The sequence below is a fragment of the Myotis lucifugus genome, unplaced genomic scaffold (genome assembly GCF_000147115.1).
Source record: "Myotis lucifugus unplaced genomic scaffold, Myoluc2.0 scaffold_164, whole genome shotgun sequence".
In the NCBI taxonomy this organism is placed as follows: Eukaryota; Metazoa; Chordata; class Mammalia; order Chiroptera; family Vespertilionidae; genus Myotis; species Myotis lucifugus.
Genome location: NW_005871212.1, coordinates 202,612 through 220,312, shown reverse-complemented (window position 1 = coordinate 220,312; position 17,701 = coordinate 202,612). Strand labels below are relative to the sequence as shown.

The 17,701-nt window shown below is 38.0% G+C and overlaps 1 protein-coding gene across 1 annotated transcript in view; it reads right to left on the bottom strand.

Moving 5' to 3' along the window:
- NLGN1 (neuroligin 1) overlaps positions 1–9,647 on the bottom strand; it is a 785,693-nt gene extending 776,046 nt beyond the window's left edge. The window contains exon 1 of the mRNA XM_023759871.1: positions 9,581–9,647. The gene's annotated coding sequence lies outside the window, so the exon portion shown is untranslated. The remainder of the gene's footprint in view (positions 1–9,580) is intronic.
- Between the last annotated feature and the right edge of the window lie 8,054 nt (positions 9,648–17,701).

The window sequence follows — 17,701 nt, the reverse complement described above, 5'->3', positions numbered from 1 at the left end:
TTCCATAACCTTAGAATTTACTCAGTAACATTGCCAAAATTTTTAGAAAGTGCTCAGTATGTGCAATACTTTTTTTAAAAAATGTTTTTATTTATTACAGAGAGGAAGGAAGAGGGAGATAGGGATAGAAACATCAATGATGAGAAAGAATCATTGAACAGCTGCCTCCCGTACACCTGCCTCCCGCCCCCCACCTCCCACTGAGCCTACAACCCGGGCTTGTGCCCTGACCAGTAATCGAACCCTGACCTCCTAGTTCATGGGTCAATGCTCAACCACTGAGTCACACTGGTTGTGCTGTGCTATACTTTTAAACTGTAGTTTTTGCAGATTTTTTTCATGCTAAAACTATATCTAGATGTCACCAAAAATAGAGTGGAACATAAATTATGAGCAAATAAATCCATAGTGTCAATATAATCATATATAGCTTATTAAACCCCCCAAAAGAGTGTGTTCACTGGTCAGTTAAGTAAGTGATGATTTACAGAGTGGGTTGCTGTCAATAAATAACTGTAAGTGGGTATAAATGATCTATTTCAAAAGTGCATTACCTTGAAAGAACTTGATCCCTTCTAGTTCTTTATAGCATTACAATATTCAGTACTTAATGTTTATGGGTTTAACTTGCATAATAGTCTTTCTACTGAGAAAATACAATGAAATTGTTCTCTAGAAAAAAATTTCAGCTTCACAGTATTATTTACACTTCTTTTCCTCCTAAAGGGAGGAAAATTCATAAGTTGCCAGAAAAGTAGTATTACTGGAAGTTAATACTACTTTTATTACTGGGAATTAAATCCAAATATGAAGTCTGAAAGTAAATTTAACAGACCTGCTGTGGGCCAGCAAATATATAGTGGTTCTACACAGACAACCATGTGATCTATAGAGCTCTGCGGCCAATCTTATCCATAATGCAAATACAAGTTAATGTTGTTTACTCCTTTCTTCCTTCTCATTAAATGTTTCATATTTAGGAAATATTTTTTTTAGAAGAACTCAAGTCAATAGAAAAGATAATTGATGACATTGTGTAAAACAGTATCAGGAGTAAAGTACATTTCCAAAAAATAATAATAATAATTTAGTCACAAAGACTTTAAGTTATCCTTTTATGTATATATATGTTATCAAAGGAAAAAATAAAAATTTGGCATTCAATTTTAAATCTTGTATTTCCACTTTAAAATATACAGTTAATTGCCTTCCTGAGAAAGATTAGTATTAGTACAAATGCTTTATTACACCAATGGACTTCAAACCTCTCTGCCATTCCTTCTACAATGGTTATATAGAGTAATAAAGTTGTATTATATTTTGTTAATAGTTAAGGAAAATATATATGTATGGTTGTTAGACAAAGTCATACTATATTAATCTGGCAAAGTATGAGTTTTAAAAGTTTTATAGCTTACTACTATTAATAGTAGTCAGGTTATTAATATCTTTTTAATTCAGAAACCATAGAAAATATTGTCTCCCAGTGTTTATCATGAAATTTTGCAAAACTTTAATAGAATGAGCCAAGCACCTTTCAAAAAGAATGTAATTTTTTCAGCTTTTTTAAAAAATCTTTATTGTTGAGAATATTACAGATGTTCCCTTTTTCCCCTATTGATCTCCTCTATCCTGCACCTATCCCAGGCCTTCACTACGCTAGTGTCTGTGTCCATGGGTTATGCATATATGCATACAGGTTCTTTGGTTAATCTCTTCTCACTCACTCACCCACCCACCCATGCCTTCCCTCTGAGATTTGGCAGCCTGTTCCATGCTTCTATGTCTCGGGATCTATTTTGTTCATCAGTTTATTTTGTTCTTTAGAATCCACATATGAGTGAGATCATGTGATACTTGCCTTTCTCTACCTGGTTTATGTCGCTTAGCATATTATTCTTCAGGTCCCTCCATGCTGTCTCAAAGGGTAAGAGATCATTCTTTTTTTAACTCTTGCATAGTATCCCATGGTGTAAACATACCACAACCTTTATATCCACTCATGTCCTGATGGGCATTTGGGCTGTTTCCAGATCATAGCTATTGTAAATTGTGCTGCTATGAACATAGAAGTACATATATTCTTTATGATTAGTGCAGTGGTTCTCAAGCTTCCTAATGCCGTGACCCTTTAATACAGACCCTCATGTTGTGGTGACCCCCAATTTCATTGTTACAAATTGAACATAATTAAAGCATAGTGATTAATCACAAAAACAATATGTAATTATATATGTGTTTTCTGATGATCTTAGGTGACCCCTGTGAAAAGGTCGTTCAACCCCCAAAGGGGTTTGTGCCCACAGGTTGAGAACCCCTGGATTAGTGTTTTGGGTTCTTATCCTAGAGGCCCGGTGCAAAAATTCGTGCCCTGGGGGGGGGGGGTGTCCCCTCAGCCTGGCTGCACCTTCTCCAATCCGGATCCCATCGGACATCCCTCTCGTAAGCCAGTACCACTGGCTCCTAACTGCCCACCTGCCTGCCTGCCTGATTGCCCCTAACCACCTCTGCCTGCCTGCCTGATCGCCCCTAACTGCTCCCTTGCTGGCCTGATCACCCCTAACTGCCTCTGCCTCGGCCCCTCACCCGGGACCTGGCTTCCCTCCCTCTGGCCAGCTGCAGGCACCTGGGACCCAGGCCAGCTTCACCCGGGCTAGCCACAGGTGCCTGGGACCAGGGGTGGCTTCACTTGGGCCCAGCTTTGTCAGGAAGGACATCTGGAAGGTCATCCGGAAGATGTCCGGTCTAATTAGCATATTACCTTTTTATTAGTATAGATTCCTAGAAGTACAATAACTGGGTCAAAAATGGCAGTTCCATATTTAATTTTTTGAGGAAACTCCATACTGTTTATAATTTTTTAAAGTTTTAATATATTCATGAAAATAATATTTTATAGTTGTTTCTAGTCTAATGTTAAGATTCATTAAGTACTGAAGATATAAGAAAACAAGTAAAATGTAAACCCTTTAACAAAGATATCTGTACACATTTATGTGGTAACAAAGTAAAGTTACAAAAATTCGTTTCTCTGTCCTTGGGGTATATATTAGATACTTTGAATGTTATACAGTGTCTTCATTGAATACAAGAAAAAATAGTATCTATTTTTTTTCAAAAGAGGGACTAAACCAAATTAACCCTAGAATGAAAATAATTAGAAAGAATTAGATGGGAAATATGATTAATATTTCAAAGGGAAAAAATAACCATTCAACACATTTTAAATAAAGGGTGTCCCAAAATTCACGCAAGATTTGAATTTTGCATGAGCATTAACAACAACAACAAAAAATAAATAAAAGCCTAATTTTACCTGGTTTATTGAATCAGATTCTAATATCTGTTGCCCTTTGATTTCAATTCCTTCAATTTGATAAGCATTACCAAGTACCAATTATGGCCCAGGAGCAGGGACAATGAAGACCAATGAAGACCACGGCTTTGCATATGTGCCAGCAAAGCCGTGGAGGCCATTTACCCAATGTCCTATTCCATACATAACCCTATACTGTATACTTTATGAATCAATAAAAAATTTACAATTTTTAATTATAAACCTGTGTTTTCTATCAAAATTACTTCTTGCGTGAATTTTGGGACACCCTTTACAATTCAATACTCTTTATTCACTCATTCATTCATTCATTCAAAATCCTTTCTAGTTATTTATAGCATTACAATTTTCAATATTTAATGATTTTAAAATCAAGAGTAAATTGACAATATATTCAGCATAAATCATTGCATGGAGGAAATTGTGTAACAGAATTAAGCTCCCAAATATTGTTGGCTTTTTCCAATCTACCAGGACACTTTCATTCCTCCAAATTTAATTGCTGTTTTCACATATTTTTACATAATTTGAATGCAAGTGTCATGATTTTGAAGTTAAAAGGGCTTATATGCACCTCAACTTTTTATAATAAATACTTCTTGAGATTTAATTTAAAATACTGAAATTAGCCCTAGCAGGTTTGGCTCAATGGATAGAGCATTGGCCTGTGGACCAAAGAATCCTGGGTTCGATTCTGGTCAAGGGCACATACTTTGGTTACAGACTCCTCCCCAGCCTGGGCCCTGGTCAGGGCTCCTGCAAGAGGCAACCAATTGATGTGTTTCTCTCACATTGATATTTCTGTGTCTTTCCTTTTCTCTTCTACTCTCCCTAAAAGGCAATGGAAAAAATATCCTAGGGTGAGGATTAACAACAACAAAAAGAAACAAAATACTAAAATTAGAATATGTAATGCAAAAGATATCCAGACATTTACATCATGGCCTGGTGGTTAATAGATTTAGCATGGACTTCATACACATTATTTTGAGGTGCATCAAAGTGCTTTTAACAGCATAAAATAAACTTCGGCTTCTTAAAATATGTGAACCTAACATATTTTCCCCTTATGTTCTCCATCCTGATACACATAGTTCATGCGGATAGAAGTATAAAACATTTTACTCCATCTCAAGGTGATTCTTTTGTATGGTTTTCTACATATTTCTTATTTAACTCTCATTCATCCTTTGGATTAAATTCCACAAATTCACCACTATTTCTTAATGTAATCTTAGAAGTCAACAGTGAACCTCAACAGGTGTAGGAATTCATTCTCCAGGCTTTAAACCAGTGTTTCCTAAACAGTTGTCAAGAGGAAACTAAAGAATGTGATGTGTGCTATGAGGGAAATAATACCCCCCTTGTGCAAATAAGCTTTGTTGGCTAAGCATTAAACTGACTTCAGCAAGTTCTTTTCTGTCCAGTTCTCAGAGCCTGCAACATGTTAATGTATATTGCTAAAACCTAAGAAGGCAACATAATATGCAACATTTTCCCAAGCATCTTTGACCACGGAAATTTTAGAAAAATAATATCTCTGTTTCTACTGAATATAATTTGTAAATGCTGAATATTTTTCCCGTCTATTTTTGAAGAACTTCAGAAAAGTGAATTCTGAAAATATTCACATAACATCTCTGTTTTTGACGTTCTTTACTAACATGTACAACTGATCCCGCTTCTTACATTCAAGGAAGAAAAAGGAACATTCAAGGCCCATTAACTGCCCCCCAGTCTGGAAGACAAAAGCACCTTCATATTTTTCTCTCCACTGAATAATTCTAATTCCTTTTAAGCTTTCTTCAGAGGTCTTATTTTAAAACTGTTGAGTCATTTTTAATGCTCTCTAAATCTTCTACAGTTTGTCTATGACTTTCTTAGATATTATAATCTTAAAATTTGAAAATAAAACAATAAAAATAAGTAAAAGCTTTTCTCAATGATTCCTAGTTATTAACAGATATCAGGAGTCTGTTAATCTAGAAAAAATAGGAGGTTTATATAATACAGTTTTAGGAAAGACTGCATCGTAGATCTGTGATTCTAGCTCCTGTGGTATAGCCCAGAATCTAAGGAAATTTTTCTAAAAAAGGTTGGTAGGTCTACTTAATCTTTTTTTTCTCCTTCATTTCTGCCATTTTTTCTTTATATAGTTTTAATAATAAAGACAATATAAGACTCAGTTTATATCTTATTTAAACTCTATTGCTATCTTAACCAGGGAAGTGGATTTCTGCTATAGGAACTTTACTGCAAAGAACATGTACGCATCCAAAATATAAGATTTTCTCTATTGACAAATGAATAGGGTATTGGTTTGGAAACAGAGTCCAAAAGAAGAAGAAAAAAAATACCATTAAAATGAAATTATCTCAAAATAACCAAGTGACCAAAGGTATAATACTATTTCCTCAAGATAATAATATGTTCCAGGCAGTGCCCTCGGCAGTCCCGGATATGCCTGTTGCTTCAACAGTGTTTGGACGGAACAGACCCATGGACGCCTCTTCTTCCAGCCTCCGGCCACTCTCCTGCGTCTCATCCAGTCACCACCTTCAGAACCACCTCCCGGACCAGCCAATACGCCATTTTTTTTCTACTTTAACTCCTTATTGCCAAACAACCATGAGCTCCCAAATTCGTCAGAATTATTCCTCCGGGGTAGAGGCTGCGGTCAACCGCCTGGCCAGCCTGCATCTGCGGGCCCCCTACACCTACCTCTCCCTGGGCTTCTATTTCACCGGACGATGTGGCTCTGGAGGGCGGGGGCCACTTCTTCCCTGAGTTGGCGGAGAAGAAGCACGAGGGCGCTGAGCTTCTCTTAAAGTTGCAAAACCCGCACGGTGGCCGCATTCTCTCCAGGACGTGCTGAAGCCTCCCCAGATAAGGGGGCAAAACTCAGGACACCATGGGAGCCACCCTGGCCTTAGAGAGGAACCTGACCCAGGCCCTTGTGGAGCTGCAGGTCCTGGGTTCTCCGCTCGCAGACCCTCAGCTCTGTGACTTCCTGGAGAACCACTTCCTGGGTGAGCAGGTGAAACTCATCAAGAAGATGGGCAACACCTGACTCACCTCCGCAGGCTGCCGGCTCCCAAGCTGGGCTGGGCGAGTATCTCTTTAAAAAGCTCACCCGCAGGTGCTACTAGGAGCCTGTGGAGCCCAGAGGCCTTCGAAGGGCCCCTATGCAGCATCCCCTGGTGTCTCTGGCTTTTACCTGAGCCTCTCCCAAAACTACTAGCCATTCTTTTAACCACCCTGAAGCCCTCTCCCATGCATTGGACCAAATGAAACAATAAAACTTTTTGCAGAATATATATAATCAACCCCAAACTAAGGAATTCTTGAGGACTAACCCCTCTTTACATTAAATCTGCAGTGTTAAAAACAAAATGCAAAATGCCAAACTTCATAATCTGTAGGGACTGGATATTTGGAATTTCAGTTTCAGGGCTGAAATAAAGAAATTGGCAGTTGGTGGGAAATAGAGTGAGTGATGGAGATGATGGCAGTGGGGAAGGGTGATTGACATTAGGGAAGGCAGAATCAAGAAAGGCACAGATGGAGGGCCAAGAAGCAGTGGGCGGGCTGTCCAAGTGTGTGTGGAGGGGGGCGTGAAGGGGAGTGGGTGGTGGCGATCCAAGTACAGGCATTAGCAGAGGCCAAGCCAAGAGTGATGGTGGCAAGAACAGCACTGGAGGAGCCGAAGATGGTAGCTCCTGCATGATACTTGGCACATGATAGCCTTGGGGGTTGCATTTAAAGACATTGTGACCAAATGAGAGGAAAGTCGGTTCTATAAGCTAAATAAGGAGTCAAATCAGAGCAGGGAAAGCCAGCTACAAGCTAAGTACCAGGGAACACAACTGGGATTAGAAACATCATCTCTATCAAAGTTCTGTAGGAGGAGGAATGCTGGATACCTTCCAATGCATGTTTTATTTCAGCTTTAACTGTCTCTTGCTAATGTTCCTGTAAAAGCCTCATCTTCCCTCATCCCACCTTAAATGGCTCTGATCAATGTAAGCGATGGGTCTAGGCAGTGGGAGTGAAGGTGAAAGCAGTAGCTATTGGCACAGTAGGCACAGTGGCATTGGGGTGGGAGGTAATGCTAGTTGCTGAGGAACTGGTTGCAGTAACAAGAAAGCAGAGAAGCAGAAGGAGCACTAGTCAGGCTATTTTAAATGTAAATACTTTCCAGGCAGATCATGTCTTAAATATCTGCTTTAGCTTTCCTATCTTATTTCTATATCCAGGGATAGAATTTTGACAATCAAATACGTTATGTAGTGTATCTTACTGCTATCTCAATCATGCAAGAATCAGAGTGCAACTCAGGGGATTTGAATAAAAGATAATTAACAGGTGTGAGCAGGGTGAAGGGAACTAGTAAGGAATATTGCATCACCCAGAGAATACCAGCTGAAGAAAGGTATTCTTGGCCTGGGACAAGACAAACAAAGCTAGCAGTGTTACTGGAATACATTAGAGCTGGGGGCATGGACAAGGGGACACACAGCAAGGGTGATGGTCATGGAAGGATGCAGTCACTGCTAGAAACCATGACCCATGGAGGGGGAAAATGGGGAGATGGATAACAACCCCAAATCTCTCTCCTACTAACCCCCATTCCCCTGCCATCGGCTGGCATCTATGGGACTTGAACAGAAGCAGCTATTAAAGAAACCTAAGTAAATGCAATTCATAGAGGTCAAGGTCAGCCTCCCAGGGCATAGAACAAGGCAGAGAAGAACAGAACATGGATCTGGGTGAGGTGGGGTCGCAAAGAGATAATAACCAGTAGATATCTCATAATATCAATGAATGCATAATTAAACCATACCTAGAAATCAACTCTCCTGGACACAAGTATAGAATCATCCCCATTTGGCTTGTGTCTAGCAAAGGGTGCCCAAATTATGAGATGGTCCATAAGTGATAAAACACTCAGAGTTGTTAAAATATATTCCAGAACTCCTATGTGTTCCATGCAGTATCTGGCAAAGAATGGGAGCCACTAACTGGAGCAAACAGAAAATGTGTGATAAACAGCAATGCTTTTATTTCTAAATACTCTTAAATAATTTGGTGATTAGAAAAAATATCTATAAATATTTCTTATGAACATATTTGAATAGTAGCACCTAAAATATTTTTCTTTTAATGTAGGTCATTTAAAACTGATTTCTTTTTTAAATATATTTTATTGATTTTTTTTTACAGAGAGGAAGGGAGAAGGAGAGGGATAGAGAGTTAGAAACATCGATGAGAGAGAAACATCAATTCAGCTGCTTCCTGCACACTCCCTACTGGGGATGTGCCCGCAACCAAGGTACATGCCCTTGACCGGAATCGAACCTGGGACCCTTCAGTCCGCAGGCCGACGCTCTATCCACTGAGCCAAACCGTTTAGGGCTAAAACTGATTTCTTACTAACTTAGCAAAGCTGTAGAGCAATCGTTTCTGTCATTTTTTTTTCCAACAAGCGCTGGGTTCATTTAGTATTTGGTGAATTAATTTAAAAGAGAGTTTGAGACAGGCTGGAAAGTCAGAACAAAACTGCTAGTCATGTGGCTCATGTGTTGTTTGATTTCATCCTGACTTTGAAGGTGAGTCAGTTAGTTTCTGGATATAGGTACAATAAGCAGAGTCAGTTTGGTATGGCTACTTCTGTCAGAATCAAAAGCCATTATTTCCTCCTCATAATATCCCTTCTTCATTAAAAATGTTAGTTTTCTTTCTTGACTAAATGCATGGCATAATCTATACTACATTTCCCCCTTAACGTTAATTTCTGTTATTGAACTGATGCCAAATATCACAAAATAATGTTTTAGTGAACATGAGGTGTTTATAGATATCTGTACTATTAAAAGAGGATCTAACTTTATTACATAAAAACAGCATATATTTAAAGTGAAAATAACAGCTTAAAAGGCTAAAGAAATTTTTAAAAATAAAATCAACTGTTGTATGGCAAATGAGGGGAACAGAGTGAGGATGAAAGTGAGACATAGCGGCTACACTCAAAACATGGTTAAGGATTATGCCAATTTGTGAAAACCGTGCCATATATCTATGGAGAAAAGCATTAAAATTATTCAACAACAAAAAATCAATGGAACGAAAGAGGTAAGTCATTACTATGGAGGATAGTCAGAATTGCTGTTTTCCCTGGGAGCCTTTGTTGAGACTTTTCTAACACTTCAATGGTTGAAAGGAAATCAAACTGTGAGAACTTACTGCCACTCCAGTGAGCCCTGGGGGATTTGTCACAAAATTGGAACCTGAGTGGCCTCAAGCTTCACAGCTCTGATCCTCAGAAGTGACAAAAAGCAAAGGGATCAACAGAGAAAGTAGAGCATTAGTTACACGGAACCGAACATCATAGTTTGAATTGCTGGGCGAACTTCAGACCACCTTTTCTGTTTTTACATTAGGCCAAATGACCAAATAATTTCCTTCCAAACATGAGCTATACTTAGGAGTTTTCAAGCAGCAACCATTATTTTGTAGCTATTCACAGAGAATTCTGAACTTACTCTTATCTGGAAGAAAGCTTCTTAAACACTGAAAATGGGATAAATAGCAAAAAACTATAGTGTATTTGCAGCTTTTTTAGACGATATTTATGTTGTCATTTTACTAAAAAACTAAGAAAGTATAGGAACATTCAAGAAACTTAGCTCTTGGTCCCAGAGAGATGAACATCAACAGCCTATTTTGGAGTTACATAGAAAGCAGTTGACTCCAGCTACACAATGCCCTCTGTTCCCCAAACTCTGATATCCTCACTAGAAAAAATACTTGTTTGTCTCCACTTGAAACATAAGTGTACTAGTTGAAATAGTGTCTAAATATTGTCTCACTCTAACTCAATGTTTCTTAGGTGAGCCCATGGATCTGCAAGCACCTGGAGCAAGCATGTCAAACTCAAAGGCTAACACGGGCCAAATAAACGAGGCATGTGGCCTACAGGCCACGAGTTTGACATGTTTGACCTGGAGTGTCTGATTAAAATGCAAATTCCCAACCCCCTTACACAGGTAATCCACATGCATGTTACATTTGAAAACCACTGCTATATTGAGCTCCTGTATTATTTCAGGAGCAAGAATATTACAACTAGATACCTTTAGAAGAACTTAGGAAATGAGTGGAGACCTAAGGGAAAAATATTTGAGTAATTCAAAAAGAACTAAAAGTGTCTTAGATAAATTAACCAAAATAAATTGTTTTCATTTCATAATTCCCCATCCCACCTGACCCCCACTTTCTGGTTAAAGTGGATTCTAGAATTCTGTGTAACCATTTATATTCTACTACTATAGTCTGGAAAGGAAAAAGAAATGTAAGCTTAAAGATCAACCAGTATGTTACCTGATTCTTAAATATATTTAAAAGTCTCTAACTCTTTTAAATTTCATAATTTTGTATATCTGGCTATAATATACTAACAGAATATAAATCAGAAATAAATGTTAATGCTAAGCAATAAATTTTATATTTTTATTTCTATAACTTTTTCCTACAAACACAAATTATACAACTTAAGCTAAGAGCTTCCCAACCATTAAGAACTTTTTTACCTTTTTAAGAAAACATCTATTATGCACACAATGATATGAAAACTAATGTTATAGAAAAAGTCTGATTAAATACATATGAGGATGAAGCAAAGTGAGCACTATTTGCAGATGAAATTATGATTCCTAATAGCTCAAGAACTTGGCTAATTATAAATTAAGCATTCAACATATAAATACAACTTTTCTACATACCAAAAATAAAGTGAAAATATTTTTTAAATATTCACAATACAAATAAAATATAAGATAGCTAGAAATATAACAAGAAAACTAACAAGTATAAATTTTACCTGGGAACATAAAAGATCGGGCTTTCTTCCCTCCCCCTTATATTTCTTTACTAAATAATTAAGACAAAGGAATTGAGTAAGGCAGAGTGTGGAAAGCATCCTCATGGAGTAGAGCATAATGGTCCAGAGCAAGGCGGGGACAGGGGGTTCACACAGGGAAGCACCCAGTGTAGGGAGTCAGAGCACTATTAAGGTGAGGAGGGCATCAACAGAAGGGTGGCCTGGCTGCGTGGCTCAGTGTTGAGCATCGGCCTATGAACCAGGAGGTCATGGTTCAATCCTGGTCAGGCCATATGCTTGGGTTGCGGGCTTGGTCCCCAGTGTGAGGCATGCAGGAGGCAGCCAATCAATGATTCTCTCTCAGCATTGATGTTTCTCTCTCTCTCTCTCTCCCTCTCCCTTCCTTTCTGAAATTAATAAAAATATATTTAAAAAAACAAAAACAAACAACAACAAAAAAAAAAACAACAACAGAAGGGCAAGCACAGACATTGGTTGTTGAAGCCCAAATGGGATGAGGAAGGTGCTCCTGCAGGGGAGCAGACCCACGAGGACTGTCAGAGCCCAGGTGAGGTGAGGAGGGCATCTTTGCAGAGAACGGGGCACTAGCAGCAATGGGTTTCATTCAAGGGAACTGAAATCTTAACAACACTGGAAGCCATGTTCCTCCCTAACAGATAAGCAATTTGCAAATCTGAAAAGGGAGAAAACCAGAATGAATTCTGTGGTGTTTGATTTGAATTTGAAGTATTAATGTAAACTCATTGTTTTAAATAGATGGGTAGCAAGTTATAGAAATATCGGCGTGAATTTATATTCCCCAGCTCTGCTCACTGAGAGCCTAGAAAGAGTGACACTCCAATAGTAACACCAGCACCCAGATCTCAGCTTTTAAATATTATTTTCTTCTAAAAGGAAACAGTCACTCCTAGAAGATAACATAAGAGAAAAATCTAGATGACCTTCAGTATGGCAATGACTTTTTAGATACAATACCAAAGGCACAATCTACGAAAGAAATAATTGATAAGTTGGACTTCATTAAAATTAAAAACTTCTGCTCTGCAAAAGACACTGTCAAGAGACTGAGAAGACAAGCTACAGGCCAGAGAAAATGGCTACAAAAGACACATCTGATAAAGGACTGTTATCTAAAATATACAAAGGACTCTTAAAACTCAACAATAAGAAAACAAACAACCAGATTGAAAAAAATGGGCCAAAAGACCTTGACAGACACTCTACCAAAGATATACACACTGAAAATAAACACAAGAGATGCTCCACATCATATGTCATCAGGAAAATAAAAACTAAAACAATAAGGTACCACTAAACACCTATGACAATGGCCAAAAGCTCAACACTGACAGCGCCAAATGCTGGAGAAGATGAGCAGCAACAGGAACGCTCATTCATTGTTGGTTAGAATGCAAAATGGCACAGCCATTTTGGAAGACAGTTTAGCAGTTTCTTGACAAACTAACCATACTCTTATTATATGACCCAGCAATCGCGCCCCTTGGTATTTACCCAAAAGAGTTGAAAACTTATGTCTACACGTAAACCTGCACATGGATGTTTATAGCAGCTTTAGTCATACTTGCCAAGACTTGGAAGCAAGAAACAACCAGTAGATGAATGGATAACTAAACTGTGCTACATTCAGACAATTAAGTATTATTCAGCACTAAAAAGAAATGAGCTATCAAAACATGGAGGAAATTTAAATGCCTATTACTAAGTGAAAATCTGAAAATGCTGCATATTGTATGATTCCAAAAATATGACACTCTGGAAAGGACGATACTATAGAAATCGTAAAAGATTAGTGGTTGTCAGAGTTTGGCAGGGAAGGGAGGGATAAATGGAGCACAGAGAATTTTTAGGGCAGCAAAACTATATTCTGTATGATACTACAATGGTGAATAGAAAACATTATACATTTGTCAAAGTCCATAGAATGTACAACATCCAGCAATAACCGTAATGTAAACTATGGATTGGGGGGGGGGGGGTAATGTGTTAATGTAGGTTCATTCATTTTTAACAAATGTACCACTCTGTTGGGGGAATGTTTATAATGGGAGAGGCTACATGTGTGGGGTCAGGGGAGCATATGAGAAATCTCTGTACCTTCTCCTTAATTTTGTGTTGAATCTAAAACTGCACTAAAAATTAAAGTCTGTTTCATATCCAAAAATATATCATGCAAAAATTAATTACCAAAATAGAAAAATACTTAAAGATATTGACTTAATTAGATTTGTCACTAAATATACCATACAAATAAAAACATTTCTACGCATATATAGGAAATAAATATTTTGTATATTATATTAATGTGCTACATTTGATAAGATAATTAGCATGACTGAAAACAGGTATGGACTTCCTACTTGTTCAAAACTATTCTTCTCCTGAGAGGAACAAGATGGAGTGTAAATGACCAAAAAGAAAAAAAGAAAAGAAAAGAAACAGGGCACCTTGGAGAAATGCCTGGTTCCAGGCCTAGAGAATGGAAAGCACAAGATGAGCTTGAAGCATCTTACTGTGCCAAAAGCAAGGCACTGCTCCAAGCATGACAGGAACATGTCAAAAGGGCACAAGATCCACCCTGCATTTCTCTGACTGGTCAAACATGGGAAATATGAGCATAAAAAAAAATGGAGCAACTTGTTATAACCCATTAAATAAAATTAAATATAAAGAGTACTTCCTGATTAAATAAATAGTTAATTAAGTTAGCTGAAAATGGGATATTTACACAGTGATCAGTATCTCCTTCAAAATAATGATTAATTACAAGGGGGAAAAGAATAACTTTACATGGAAGAGGACTGGCAAGCATCACTTTAAGCCCCTCCTCAGAGGATGCAATGAGAAGTACAGAGCATCACTTCAGTAATATTCCTCCCAAAGATGCATGCTGTAGAGCTAGTCATGAAAAAAACATCGAAACCAAACTAACTGATTGTAGAACAACTGCCCTATAACCCTTAAAATGTCAAAGTCGTAAAGTCTAAGATTGAGAAACTATCAGATTGAATGAGAAAGGCTAGAGTCATGGCAACTAAATACAAAACATGACTGTAAAGTGGATTATTTTGTTACAAAGAACATTATTGAAACATGACAAAACTAACAGGATGTGAGAACTAGATGGAGTAATAAATATATCAGTGTTATGTTCCTGATTTGGATTGTTGTATTGTGATTCAGACGGAGAATTCTTTATGTTTAGGAAATGCACACTAAAGTATTTGAAGGGGAGATGGACAACTTACTTTCATATTGCTTAGGAGAAAAATAGGTATTTGTACTCTGCTTGAAATTTTTATAAGTTGAAGCTTGTTTCAAAATAAAAAGTAATATAAAATTTAAAATGCTTTGAAAAATTGATAGACTGGGATCCTGCTTCTGAAACTTCAATAGTATAAAGATAACTTAAAATGTACTTGGTTAAGTTAATAAAATTCTAATAATATTTTTAACTTAACAAGTATCCCACAATCCACCTGGAAGAGTGGATAAGATAGTAAAAAATATTTGAAAAAGAATAGTAATACAAACAACTTATATTACTTAATACTATAAAATTATTAGAAATCCTATATAATAAAAGCCTAATATGCAAATTGTCTCCTCAACCAGGAGTTTGACCAGGAGTTCGACCGCTCACTATGATGTGCACTGACCACCAGGGGGCAGCGTGGAACATGGTGGGTTCCAGCAACACAGCGCTGACAGTGGGTGGCAGTGGAGGCGTTGCCAGCCCCACTAGGCCCCAACGAGAGGAGGACCACGGTAGGATGGTGGAGCAGGTGAGCAGGTGGCGCCAGGCCAAGGTGGATGTGGAGGCCCAATCGCCCCGCCGATTGCCTTGCAGATGGCGACCAGCGACCAGCAGGCCCTGATTGCCCGATTGGGGCAGGCCCCAGGCTGGGACAGGGAACTGAGGGTGGGTGGTGGCAACCAACGTCCTGCGGCACCCAGGAGGGGGTAAAGGGGCTAAGAACTCTCCCTGGCTACCTGGGGATGGGGGTGATGGGGATGGAGCTGTATTGAGAATGTGGGGTGTCAGCTGAGTTTGCTCTCACTCCCTCTGCTACCCTCCCCCAGGATGCCAGGGCTCACATGCCAGGGAAGCCCCTGAGCTCCGGTGCCAGGCACCCACCAGGAGCCTCTTCCAGGTGAGGCGGGCCGCAGCCGCTGGGACCACAGGGGCCGGTCGGGCTCCCCGTGGGGTCACACAGGAGCCGATCTGTGAGGCCACTCAGGAGAGAGCGTGCTGCCCACCCAGCTTCTGTGCAGTGCCACTGGGTGGCCCAGAGGCTCACGCTGCGCCCCGTCCCACGGCGTCTGGCCACGCTCACTGTATCTCCACATGGGGACCCGGGCGCTGTGACTCAGGCAGAGGAGGGTGTGTGGGGGCCCAGGGACCAAGGTGCTGCCCAGGGCCCAGAGGTCAGCTGGGACCTGCCCTTCCATGCCAGACACTCATGCTTTGATTGCTAGCCAGGCCTAGGGACTGCACCAGTGCACGAATTTGTGCATCAGGCCTCTAGTATATAATAAATAAAAACAATGTATCATTTTTCTTAATAAACAGATTTTTAAAAATTAAGAAAAAGTCCAAAGGATCCAGGCACATGTAAATAGTTTGTGCATGATAATGAACACATTTAAAATTAGTATGGAAAGATGGGCTCTTCAATACTGCTATTTAGATCCTTATCTTGTATTTCACAACAAAACAAGTTCTGAATAAAACAAAAATGTAATTGTAAAAAACTCAAAACATAAAGGTACCTAAAAATATAGATTAATATGTATATAATTTGGTGTCACTGAATCTAAACTTGATGTCAAAGAAACCATAAAGGAGATCTACATTCCCTTAAACAGAATAAAGAGACAATATGTTAGAAAAATTAGGTAAATCTCACAGATGAAGTTAAATTAGCATTAAATATATTTTAAAATGTTAAAATTATTAGTAACCAAAGTTTTGAAAATGTAGGCAATGAGAAAGATCACACCTACTGGATTGTCAAGTATTAAAAGGAATGCAATGTGCAGAGTTGAAGACAGGACAGTGAACTTTTAAAAGAGTGATTAAATATGGCCACCACCATTAGGAAGGGCACATTCAGAATATACATTAGTAAGAGGATTGAAAATGTACATATCCCTCATCCAAAAAATTTCCCATCAAGAATTTACCCTAAGGAAATAATCAAATAACTCTGCAATGTATATGCAATGTCTATTGTTGATAACAGGATAAAAAATGATGTGATTTTTTAAAATCCATAATAGATTTTTAATTATATCATTGAAACAATGAACTAATAACTATGTCATCTAATACTTCACCTATAAATATAATAAATAAATGCATGACAGCTTTAACAGAGCATTTTTTCTACTTATTCATTTATTTCTTCCTTTTAGCTTATAGATAGCTAGATACAGAGATGATAGATACATGACAGATAGATAATGATAGATAGATTTTTAGAGAAAGAGAAAGGGAGAGGGAGAGAGAGAGAAACATTGATGTGAGAGTGAAGCATTGATCGGCTACCTCCTGCACTGCACACGCCATCTACTGGGGAACCAGCCTGCCCCCGGGCATGTGCCCTGTCCAGGAATGCCCAACCCTTCTGTGCATAGGATGACACCCAACCAACTGAGCCATACTGGCCAGGGAACATTTTTGTATTAAAAGATATGTGAGTGTATGTATGCACACACTTTCAAAAATAATGTGCACACAGTATCAGAGGGAGAGAATTAAAGACTAAATGAGTCAAAGAAAAAAGTAGATGGATAGTTATCACAGGATAAGATTTTAGCATTTGTCTATCTGCACAACTATTCCTTTTCTAATTATTATAAAATAAACATGCACTTAATATTTCAATCAATAATAAAAGCTATAAAAAGTTGTGAGAAAAACAATCCGAAAATTGATAAAGATGAAGAAAACGTACAGAAAAAAGTTTAGTTATAGAAGAAATAAAACCTTTAAAGAATGCCACTAATTTAATTTTTTATATTGTGCATTCCTTTTATTCTGTGTTACAATATTTGCTATCTGATTTACATGTAGCAGAAGTATTAAGTTACAGAACAGTTGTATAACTCATAGCCAACATCACATCTTAAAAATTGCAAGTCATTGTTGCAAGCAATCTGTTATCAATTTTCATATTTCTGTGTGGTATGTGATATAAAACTAAGCAACCCAAAAGAATTAACATTGCTATTTGATACCTATTTTCTGAGAGAATGTAAAACCACATAATGATAAAATATGAATTATTAATTTTATAAAGGGAATGATTGTTTCCATGAAATTAGAAACGCTTATATGATTCCAATAATTAAGCAAGATAGGAAAACATTCTTTTTAAATGAAAATAGATTACTTAGAGAATTGAAGTAGCAATTCAAGAACTATTTTAAATAATTTTAAT